The sequence below is a fragment of the Lathamus discolor genome, chromosome Z (assembly GCF_037157495.1).
Source record: "Lathamus discolor isolate bLatDis1 chromosome Z, bLatDis1.hap1, whole genome shotgun sequence".
Taxonomy (NCBI): Eukaryota; Metazoa; Chordata; class Aves; order Psittaciformes; family Psittacidae; genus Lathamus; species Lathamus discolor.
Window position 1 is genome coordinate 21,151,512 of NC_088909.1, and position 12,485 is coordinate 21,163,996.

Genomic DNA, 12,485 nt, shown 5'->3' on the forward strand with positions numbered 1-12,485 from the left:
CCATTGAAGTGGTGTGAAGGGCATGCATGGTGACCTCTCAGCTGAGTGGTGAGGTCTGTGGCATATGAGGAATATATGCCAGAGATGTGTCAACAGCTAGATTGCTGCATGAGGATTCAAGTTTTCCCTCTTCCCATAAGGGGAAACAGCTTTAGCTTGGGTTTTATTATTAACAGTTTCCCTTTCCTCTGTTTAAGGAGTAAGCTGGCCTGGCTGGTCACTCATTCAGAAATGTTCTGACATAATAGTTTCAGGATGAGGTAGTTGGCTCTTCTCCCAGGAGTGATTTCTCTGGATAGCATAGTGCATGTTAGGTATAGCTTTCAAGTTCTGTAGATGCAGCTCTTGCACCCTGAGATCATTACTGCAGTTAATATGCCTCATTTATTTCCAGACTGTTTGATTACAAAGCTTTTCTCTGTTTTAATGCTCTTTCTTGAAGAAGGGCTTGTCTCAGGGATGTGTTTGGCTGGTTTGGGGGAGGAGTGGACAGTGTGTGTTTCAACTGATAAAATGTTTAGTTTGTCCTCTTCAGCACTGCACACCATGGCATTTAGTAATGAGTGTAGTAATATGGGATAATTGCAGGTATATTAGTCTTTTCTGAACTAAGCATTTTGTTTATTGAGTGTCAGGGGAAGATGGTTAAAAGGTTCTAATGAACTTTTCCTGGCATTTTTTGGTGCATTTACAAATACTTTGTCTGTAAGATTTGCTTGCCTCAGCCAGCCCTTGATGTCTAGCTCTTATCCTGCTTTTTATACTGTCTTTGCATTAAAACCTCTGCAGAGTACTTCAAGAGAGAGCATCTCTGAACAGCAGTGTTTTGGTTTAGTGCCACGCTTTGTGTGTGACAAAAGGGAGTGTCTTCAGGAGGGGCTGAAGCCTGATGGCTTGCTGGCTAGCAAAGTCTGCTTCAGTGCTCTAGTTAAGAGTCTTGGAGCTGTTGGGGCAGAGAAATATGCTCTGAAAGAGTGTGTTAACATAAGCATCCCTATGCAGGGAGGTATGACTGAGGCATGATCTTACAATTATGCATTGCATGTTACTAACAGAAATCACTGTTGATAGGTGATAGTTGGAGGTTCAGGCAACTGATGAAGTGAGCACTGATTTCACTCACAGAATTAAACCTGGGAGTAATAACTTTCAAACAGTTGTCTGCTTCACTATTAAAGGCTGCTGGTCGTGTGGCTAGGATGGCTAAAGAAGACACGCAGCACTACTTGTACAGGGAAAACAGAAACTGGTTTCAGCGTGTTGACTTTGAATGGCTGTGCTGAGGAGAGGCTTCATGTGTTATGTAGTCCCTGCTCCATATACACTCATCATCTTGGAGAGACTTGAACACTGTCAGCTCATGCAGGTAAAAAGCTTGGTGGCTGAAGTCATGAGACCCTATGGAGGAGCTTGTACTGAAGTCAAGAGGAAAGACTATTTCAGTTCCATGTAATAGAAATAGGACAAAGACTTGGTGAGAAAAAGATGTCTGTATTATGCAAAACAGGGCTTAAGGGGGTTAAAATTTTGCACTTGTGGCACATGGCTGTGTAAATGAATTCAGATTAGGTATCTGGGGAGGCTAACGGAAGCATGTTTTAATGAACCCTGGCTAATTACTCTTCACTTCTTGATCAATACCCAGGAGACCTCAAACTGCTCCTATTTAAAAACCCTTATATGTGTGTGTGTATATATATATATGCATATATATAAATCCTCTGCATATAATCAAAACAACTGGAGGCACTTGGTTTGTAATCTTCTGGTTCACAAGGGCTTTATGTATTTGGAGGCTGTCCTGTAAAGTTGAGGACTTCCAAAAAGTATTGTGATTTTTTTAGGTGAAGTGCAGATGAACACATGGGCTTCAGAGAGCATGAGTTTTTAAATCATCTTTGCTGTAAGTGTATGGAAGTATGTGGGATGATGACTTGGGTTGCTTTAATATGATGTGGTTTTTTGCTATAGGGTTGGAACCTGTTTCATATGCTGGTGTAGACCAGGCAAGGCAGATGTATGTGGTTTTCAACAAGAGGAAATAGTTCCTGTAAATACTTGCTGGTGTATGTATGTTCCTGAAGTGACCTATATACGGACCACCTCTTGTGTTGTCTCAAACTTGGTTTTCACCAGAATATTGTGTATGAATTTCAGTGTACTCAACAGTAATACAAAATAAAAATGTTAGAATGTAAAGGACTGTCTTAAAATTGTTTCCTGTTAAAGAATTTAGAATATTCAGTCTTTTCCAATTGATGTAATTAACAAAACCACTGCATGTTCACAGTTAATGCATCACTCTGTATGTGCCCATGGGTAATGAATGCATGACAAAGATGAGGAAAGGTAACCCTTCAGGAAACAGCCTGCAACACCATCTCCTCAAGTTCTGTTTCATGAATTCTTTGCAGTATTCAGTGAGAAATGCTAAGTCTGTCAGACAGATGGCTTTTATTCTAGTGTATGTTCAACCCATCAAAGCTTCTAGTTTCTGTTGATAGCAGCACTGATTTTTATCAGTAGAATACATACCTGTGCAGCCTGCTTTGACTTGCCCAGTGCAGGAATGGCTATGCGCAGGAAAGCTTCAGGCAGCCTCTCAGGCCCATTAATGCTGCACTATCACTTGAAGGCTTGCCTTGGGTAGTAAAGGGGTGTGAGAAGCAGCATGTGCCTTGGAAAAAGCCAGTGAGGAACCTAGCAGTCTCATGAAGGGAATCCCAAGCACAGGGTTCCCTGTATAAATGAACATCAGGTGGTGCTGCCTTAAAAACCCACAAACCCCAAGTAGTAGGTCTTGAAGACTGTAAACCCTCACCGACTTGCACTGAAATGATTTAGTGGTTAATGGGCTGGATGAACAGATCCTTTGCCTGGGGGCTTTCTGAATTTATACTGGCAGGCAGTTTGAGGAGCTGGTTCCTGAGGTCTGAGCAGTCTGCTGCAAAGCTTGTTTTATTACACCCCACAAATTTGTTGACTTGGTAGAAGCCTTGAGAGGGATGTGGTCACAGACAGAGAGACCAGAGCCCAGCTGCGTCTTGAAATTCATAAGAGAGAGGTCCCTGGAGCACGTATTCGGCAATCATGGGACCTTCTGAAGCACAGTCCAGCTCTTCCCTCTCTTAGAGAAAACCCAACACACCTTTTTCATCAAAGAGTGCTGGAGGGAGGATCCCAGGCTGAAACCTGCAGTTGTCTTATGTTGTGTTAGCATACTCCTTCCCTGAAGTTTTCAGAAATATAACAGGATTGAAGAACTTTGTTGTCTGTATTCCTTCAGAAAAATGTGGGAAAGTTGGAATTTTATGCTTTAGTGTAATTGCAGTTTGCTTCTGTATTCTCTGATTTTCCATTTAATGTTTCTTTTGTGCCTAACTCTTGTCTGCTTTGTTTCATTGCTGGTACAGCTCTTGTTCAAGAAAGAAAAAAATCCCTGTTATGTTATCAAAGAGATTGTTCAAGCATGACTAGAGATAAAATTAACTAGCAAGTCAGTGCTTTGTGCTCTGAGGAGTGGCTTCTGATGATGGCTCACATTCTCGTACTAAAAATGACCTTAGGCAGTGACATAAAAAGATGGGTATGGGCAAGGGATATCAGCTGGAGTGAAGCTTTTTATCCAGTGGTGGATGTAAAAGGACAAGATCTAACCTTAGCAGGGGGTCATGGTAGATGGTTTGATTTTTTTTTTTTTCTTTATATACAGAAGTCTAACAAGTAATTATTTGACAGTTACCACTTTCCAGTGCCTTCCATGCTTGTACAGGGCATAGCTAATTGGCTTGAGGCCTTTTTACAGAGCCTTTACTGAGCAGCTTCAGTAAATGATTGTTATCACAGTGATTCTTCCCTGCAATCTTGTCCTTAGTCTCTGGTGAGAAGGTGGGACAGGTTTCTAACCACTGGGCTTACTGATTTGGTTCTCCTGGCTGTGCTAAAAGAAAAGAAGCTGCTGTACAGCTCTAGATCATATAAAAACCTTCAAATATACCAGCTACTCCTTTGAGAATAGACAAACACATTTTGTAGTTTTACTGCAGTGAATTCCTACTGCAGATCCCATGTGCTGGCTGCAGGTTTTTTTTTCTCTGTGTGATTTGGTATCTGCTTGGATTTCCAGCAGCATAGCTGTGCTGGTGAAAAATCGTGTCTGGTTGATGTCATCCTAAGAAACATGTAGAAAAGGCCATAACCATTCAGACTTCCTAGGAGCAAAAGTGGTAAATTAACACAGTAATAGTACCAGGTTTTCATTTCTTACTGCTTAATTTTCTGTAGTTCCATGTCTGATTACATAATTGAATATTCAGTTTTCCTCAACCTCTTAGGTACTTGAAACAAATGCAGTATATTAATGCTACTGGCAATCGTATTCATTGACAATTGTAAATGTTACTAAAGAGGCAACACAGCTGGTGGTCTACAGCTTGGTATGTTGTTCAAGCCATGTTGATGGCTGTGTTCAGAAATCCGCTTGATTTGTGTTCAAATCTGATGTCTGGGTATGTTGCTGTATGCAGATTCCTTTGTGGGCTGTCTACAAGTAGTTCAAAAGCTGGTACATAAAAATCAGAGAACCTTGTAGCCAGCTGAGCTGATGTAAAATCCTTTTCTTGATCTCATGGTAGTTTTACATTGCCCTGCAAGGGTATCATGCACCACATCTCTGGAGCTTTAATGCATTCAGCTAGAATGCGTTCACATGAAGTGCTTGCTTTGCTGGTTCTGGTGTGTGAGAAGCTTCCTGTGCCATGGCTTGTTGCTGTGTGCTTAGTTATGAGAGTTGAGTTGCTTGCAGGACCAAGCTGTGAACTGAATTCCTGACAGAGCCAGAGGTTGTGGGGTAGACCTAAACCTTTGATCAACGAGAGAATGGATGGGGGACAGCCCTGAGGAGAAGGAATTGGGGGCACTGATTGATGGGATGCTCAACAGGAGTCAGCAGTGTGTGCTTGCAGCCCAGAACCCCCTCTGTGCTGGGGTGCATCCCCAGAGTGTGAGCAGGAGGTCAAGGGAGGGGATTCTCCCCCTCTGCTCTTCTCTGGGGAGAACCCCCTGCAGTCCTGCGTCCAGCTCTGGGGCAGCAACACAAGAGGGACATGGAGCTGTTGAAGCGAATCCAGAGGAGGCCATGGAGATGCTGTGAGGGCTGGAGCAGCTCTGCTCTGGAGCCAGGCTTGTTCAGCCTGGAGAAGAGAATGCTCTGGGGAGACCCTAGAGCATCTCCAGTGCTTAAAGGGTCTACAAGAAACCTGGAGAGGGGCTTTTGACAAAGGCCTGTAGGGACAGGACAAGGGAGAATGGCATTAAACTGACAGGGGGGAGACTGAGATGAGATCTTAGGCAGAAGTTCTCTGTGAGGGCAGTGAGGCCCTGGCACAGGTTGCCCAGAGAAGCTGTGGCTGCCCCATCCCTGGCAGTGTTCAAGGCCAGGTTGGATGGGACTTGGAGCAACCTGGTCTAGTGGAAGGTGGCCCTGCCTGTGGCAGTGGGTTGGAACTGGATAAGCTTTAAGGTCCCTTCTGTCTTAAACCATTCTGTGAATCTTATTACCTTGAACAGCATAGCTCGTCAAATATTTGCATTTGCAGTGGCATTTAGGGTGCCAGTGTGGACGGAGAGCTGGAGATTGGTAGGGGATGTGGAAAGAGTGGTACAGGGTAGATCCTTAAGCCTAGGTTGAACTGCCATGTGTCATTGTGTTTGGTCTCCAGAGTAGCTGGCAAGATCTAGTGAGTCCCACAGGCAAGTGGTCAAGGAGCTGGGTAAGAATTCTTAAATAAGTCTCTTTTTAACAAGTACCTCTTAAAAGTATGACAAATGTACATAAAGCTCAACACACAGAAGTCTTAAATCAGCTCCATTGACAATGGCTTTGCAACAAAACTCAAAATTGTATTTTGCTCTCTGTTTTGAAACCATCTGGTTATTGTCTGATAACTTCCAGTGATCAATCTTGGAGGTTCTGAAGAAGGTGAAATGGATTTTCAGAGGTTGAGGTGCCTGTGAGTCTCATGTATGAGAAACAGCAGTAGTAATTCAGTTTTATTAGACTTGGCAACACAAGACCTCTAGAACAAAGCTGAAAGGGCCTTTGATTTAAGCATAATACTGTAGGTATGAGTGTATAAAAGAAAGGTCAAGGAGAAAGGATGCTACAGAGTGTATTTCCAGGTAGTTAAAATGTGTGTAACACCTTCTTTCCTTGCTGCCTCCTGTCTTGTTAATCCTGCCATTGCCAGTGGATGTGACAGTGGAGCAGAACTGGGTGAACATGCAGACCTGAGTGTTGCACAGCTGTAACCCGTTGCTAGGCTTCCTCTGTGGTGTAGTTTACCTACGCTTTTCTTTCAGACTTAATTCTGTTTGATTTTCTACTGTGGTCAAAGGAGGCTTTCTGCTGAGATTAATTTGCTGTTGTGTTGCTCAGACTTGTGAATGTGTTTTGCAAGTTTCAGAAGATGTCTGATATTAAACCAGTGTTAGTGATCAGAGATAAGTGTGAATTGAAATGGATGCTCTCAGCCAACAAAAGGAGCGCCTTGATTTACAGTGAACTTCTGGGTGGCTCACAAGACAGGTGAAAATGTGCTCAAAAGGAATATAGACTTTGGAAGTGCTTCATTATCCTTTCTGGTCAGTACAGAAAGGTTGTCTGGTGTGATTTTTCTGGTGACCTGTTTCTAATTAACTACTGGAGATGGGGCTTGCAAATGCAAAGTGGTGGTATGTATTAGGCCGGGAAATCCCTGGCATCTGTTAAAGCTCTAGCACTGTCTACCTTGTGTTGGCCGCTGCCTGCAGAGTGGTTCCCTCTTGAGGAAGAGAGCTACTGCTCTCAAATGTCTCCTTTATCTCACTTTAAAGAGAATAGTGTTTAATTTTGTAATGTTGATGCTTGTTGTCTCTCACAGGGAGCTGTTGGAGTGCATTTACAGCCTGGTTCACCCAAACTGGCTGTTGTGGAAGTGGGCAAAATGAGCTACTTCAGATATTACCCTAGAGGAATCAGAGTGTTCTATAAAGTATCTCATTCCTTTATACCAGTGTTATGAATGCCAGCTAAATGAAGAAATTAACATATTTATTAATGCTTGTCAACACTTTAAATTTAGATTCTCATTAAATGCTATGGTACATTTTCTATTTAGATAACAGCTTTGATCTAACAGGTAGAGATTATTAACTTAGTAAAAGTCTTGTCAAAAAGTGAGGGTTGTACCTTTGTACTTGAAGCATCTGCTTATTTTGATGTCACAAAACATCTTATCTTCCCTCTTAAGAGTTTTTGTGCTAACATTCCCTATGAACAATGACTGTAACATCTGATTTAGTAACACATTTTGGCACAAGCTGTGTAAGGTACAATAAAAGCTGACTTGATTTTTGGCTTGTGGCTTTTTTCTAGTGCTGGCAACTGAAAAAGATCTTTTGTACAAACTGAGCAAATTTGAAATGGAGTAAATTAAGCAAATGAGTGCTCAAAAACCCTTTTCTTCAAAATGCATCTTAAGATCTCACTATGAGGGTGGTGAGGCCCTAGCACAGGTTGCCCAGAGAAGCTGTGGCTGCCCCATCCCTGGCAGTGTTCAAGGCCAGCTTGGAAGGTGCTTGGAGCAACCTGGTTTAGTGGAAGGTGTCCCTGTCTGTATCAGGAGTTTGGGACTGGATGAGCTTGTCCCTTCCAACCCAAACCATTTTATGATCCTGCCCCTCTGCACTCGTAAGACCCCACTTGGAGCACTGTGTGCAGTTCTGGTGTCCTCAGCATAAGAAGCACATGAAGCGGTTGGAGCAAGTCCAGAGGAGACCACAAGGATGATCAAGAGCTGGAGCACCTACCGTATGAAGAAAACCTGAGAAAATTCTTCAGCCTAGAGAAGAGAAGGCTGTGTAGAGACGTCATAGCAGCCTTCCAGTATCTGAAGGGGGCCTACCAGGATGCTGGAGAGAGACTCTTGATCAGGGACTGTAGTGATAGGACAGGGGGTGATGGGCTTAAAGTGAAGTGGAGGAAGTTCAGGTTAGATGTAAGGAAGAAGTTTTTTACTGTGAGGGTGGTGAGGCACTGGAACAGGATGCCCAAAGAAGTCGTAATTGCTCCGTCCCTTTCAGTGCTCAAGGCCAGGTTGGACAGAGCCTTGGGTGAGAAAGTCTAGTGAAAGGTGTTGCTTCCCGTGACAAGGGGTTAGAACTGTATGATCTTAAGGTCCTTTCCAGTGGAAATCATTCTGCAAAAAAACCCAGCATGAATTACTTTTGAATTCAAGGGTGTTCTTGCAAAGGTTTACTTTTTTTCCAGAGGATACTGTAAATCTGCCTTAAAGAATTAAACCACTTTAGCAAACTGCCTATCAGCACCTCGCATTACGGTGCGGCTGTGTAAAGCCTGAACGCTACATGCCTTTCCTGGCTCTCCTGTCTTCACAGTATAAAGCCTCACTTTGCTAATCCTACTTCCACCAAAACTTTAAATAGAAGATGAGGGAGAAGGATCAAGTCTTCAGTTTGAATAATTGATGGATGAACCCTAATTTGCTTATCTTGAAGGGCAGCAAGAACTAGCTTCTTGTGGTGAGCCCCACCTGCGCTGGGAAGATCTCGCTTGTTCTGACAAGGTTTCCTGCTGCACAGCAGAGTCATTGAAGGAGGCAGTCTTCCAGGAATGTTTGGGAAACTACCTGTGTGTTTTAGAGGGTGTCTTACTGCAGAAAGTCAGCAAACTTGGTGCCAAGTCTGCATAGTAGCCTGCTCTGGTTTTGAAGCAACGTGTAGGGAATTTTGCTGTTCCAGATGTCAGCTACTTCCATGCTGAAGCTCGTCCTCCAGTTCTGAAGTTGAACTGAGAGCACTTGTTCTAACTTGCTGAGCTGAAAATAGAGTTGGTGTTTGTCCCCTTAGACCAGACAAATCGTGTTGCACCCACCTCCTCCTTCCCTAAAAACAAGACACAATTAGTCTCGGCTTGGAGCAGCAGTTTTTATTTATGTAGCTGCAGAGCTCTCATCCACCTACTGCTGCAGGTGCCACGTTCAGCAGGTTATCCTCGTTTGGCTGCCCTTTAGGAAGGCAAAGGCTGTGTTTCTTGAAGGACAGTTCACTATAAAGCACAAGGGAAGATTATATGCTTTAATAATACGTTTTCTTCCTAGTTTTGCAGGGTGAAACAGCTCAGTTTTCTCAAGACCATCTTGTGCAGTAAAGAGTTGGTTCTTCTAGGACTTAGACCCATTGTCACTGAAATGGGGTAGCCTTGCTTGTACTCTTGAGAAGCAGTTTTGCAAGTTCAGATAGGCTTAATACACTTTAAACTACTTGCAAATGTGTGAATCTGTGGGAAACTACAGTGCTAGAGCTTGTGGCAGCAAGTCTGCGAGCTCTGTCAGAGCAAAACAGCCTTGCTCCCATGTGGTTGCTGCACGTCTCTGACAGCTTAGTGGTTACCTGCAAAATGTTTGGTTTGCAAGTGTCGGGCTCTGAAGTATAATCACAAATATGACTGATAAGGAATAAATTGGCTTTTTTGCCCATGCTTTTTTATTTATTTATTTTTTTAAGAGAAACAGTACATTTAGCACAGAAAGGTGTGTGCAGCACATTCAGCCCTTCAGCCAAAGTCCTGAGATATTAATCTATAATTCATTCCTATTTCCCATCCAGTCTGCCTGAAGAATTGTCAGGCACTCTAGCACAGTGGGAGTTTTTTTATTTATTAAAAAACTACTCTTACGAGAGTCAGCCAAACTGTTCTGCCAGTCTGCAAGCCTAACTTCCTCAGAGGTTTGTGACCTTTTTGGCTTCTTGTGGTAGGAGCTGCTCTCAGAACTTCAGATTGATAATTTCACTGATCCTGTAGACAATCACAGAGTGGTTTCAATTGGAAGGGACCTTAAAGCTCACCCAATTCCAACCCCCTGCCATGGGCAGGGCCACCTTCCACTAGAGCAGGTTGCTCCAAGCACCGTCCAAGCTGGCCTTGAACACTGCCAGGGATGGGGCAGCCAAAGCTCCTCTGGGCAACCTGTGCCAGGGCCTTAGCACCCTCACAGGAAAGAACTTCTTCCTAATGTCTAATTTAAATCTACCCTTGTAGAGGAGAGAATATAGAAATTTTGTACCAGCTTCTGGCCTCCTTTCAGGTTGAGCTGGGCCTAGGGATTGGTTTGGGGGAGCAGGTCTGTGATAGCTCAGGTTCACCTAAGTTAATCTAACACTTATCCTGTGTCACCCAGCCCCCCAGTGGCACTGACCCTGGACTCTTGTGAGTGGCTTCAGCTCAGTGAAAAACAGGAAAGGAGGAGCAGACACCTTAGAGAAGTTCTTAAGGAGAAGCAGGGAGAGTGGATTGGGGTTTTGGGGATTTTCTCTCCCCCTGCCAAATGATGCGTGTTATAATTCAACAACTACTGATCTGCTTCATGAGTTCTGATAGACTTTGCTGAAGTACACCTAAAAAGTACCAAAACCCATCAGCTTTATAATACAGATATATTGCAAAGCTCTTTGTTGCTTTAGATGAGTGTTTAACTGTATCTCTCCTCTGTTCGTTGTGGTAGTGAACCTTCTGTCTCTCCCTACTATATGGAAGTTGCAGTAAAATTTTGTGCTTCAGCAGCGTGAGAGCTGGGAAGAGGATAGGCTTGGCTTAGTCGGGATTTTTTGCAGGGCAGTTGCACCATCTTAGTTATGTGTAATACTTCATGAGTGGTTTATTTTGCAGTTAATTGCTTTAGGGTTTGTCTTGGAAAAAGGATGAACTACAACAGGAGAAGTTGATGATCATAATGTTCTTTTCTAACCTAAGTGGTTCTGTGATTCTAAGCTTCTTGTGCAGAAATAGATGAAAATCAAAGTTATTCCACAGTATCTTCTCTTCTTGACCTCACTGTTAAGGCTAGTTTGGCAATTTGCTAGATTATCTAAGTACCCTTGTTAATCTGGTTGCCTCAGGTAATCTGGTAGATGCTATGTTATAGTTAGAAATGTGAATCTGAATTTACTAAATTGAATTTTGCAGACTTCAGGAAGCCTGAAAATGTTACTTTTGGAATGTGTGGCCTGTGATTAAATGAAAAGCGTCTGAATGTGGCAGTTCTTAATTTGCTCTAAGGCTTTTCTGTCCTTGCTTCTTGTTTTTTAGGGTGATGAGGATGGAAGTAATACATTGCTATGCCTTCTAGATTGTCTGGGCAAAGAGCAGTGAACCTCTTGTCTTGGTGCCAAGCACAGCACTCACCATGAGCTCCACATCTCAGAATGTGGCCGATAAAAGTGCACGCAAAGGAAAGGAAAAAAAAAAAACTTTAAATGACCTTTAAAGGTCCCTTTCAACCCAAGCTATTCTATGACTCCTTGATCTTGATCTTGTTGTTTAAGTCACGTCTCTCCCTTGCTGCACCATCTGAGTTCAAATGTAGTTTATAGCAATAGTAATTTTCCTTTTACTGGTGGTTGGAAAACCCCTGTCGTAGTTGGTGTCTCATAAGACGCAGTATCAGTTACTGCTGTGCCAAGGTATTCTTTCTTCATGCATGCCTACCAGGGATGCTGCTACCTCTCAGTGTTACTTAGAAATATCTGACGTGGTTCTGGAGATCTATTTAATGCATCTCATACCTCTGGGGTTTGTCTTTCCTTCAGAATTGTCACAGGACAATCCTATCTGCAGCCTTTTCTCTACTTGGTATTGTGTGATAATCCTAAAAGCACAAATAAGTGACCTGGTAACCCGGTGGGTAAAGTTTTACTTTCCTTTTGTATGGAGATTGGCAGGTTTTTTTTCACCTAGCAGCCCCAAGCAAGAACTCTTCATTGCTAGTTAAAAACATCACCAGAGACCAGAATAGGTGGGTTTGTTTGCAGTGTTGACCTGCACTTAAAAGCATTCAGCTCTCACCTTGTTGTGGGAATGCAACTTCTGCAACATTTTTTTTTTTCTTATCATTTAGATAGAAATCTGCATGCAAGGAATTTAAACACTGGGTGGAAAAACTGCTTACTTGAGGGTACTACTGTCAGGTATTCCCTGAACATCCCCAGAAGATGCCACTGCCTTTTTGTGTCCCCACAAATCACCTCGTATACCTGTGCCACTTGGATGAGAACAGATCAGGCTCTTAGCCCTCTTCTCAAGTGTTACAGCTGGGGAAAGCATGTTTATTCAGTTTATGGGTCAGAACAGAATGATCTCCCCCCATTACCAGGTTCTGCAGTGAAGACTATCTAGGCTTAGTCATCCTGAAAGCTAGGGATTGCCTATTGGGCGTTTACGTGTCTGTAGAGATCAGAGATTTGTAACTTTACATTTATTTCTTCACCATAACCAAGTTTCAGATTGTAAGAAAATCCTGTTTTAGTGTGTAGCTTCAAGTAGTTTTAATAGTGTGTAACTATTGAGACCACCACCACTGACCAGAGGCTGGAATAAAGCATTTTCTGTCAAATGTTGATCGTTTGCCTACTAAATACTTAATCTCTGA

General features: G+C 42.9%; 1 protein-coding gene across 1 annotated transcript in view; it reads left to right on the top strand.

Annotated features, from left to right (window-relative positions):
- Positions 1–12,485, top strand: part of GLG1 (golgi glycoprotein 1) — a 91,131-nt gene that overhangs the window by 15,320 nt on the left and 63,326 nt on the right. The gene's annotated exons all lie outside the window — the stretch shown is intronic.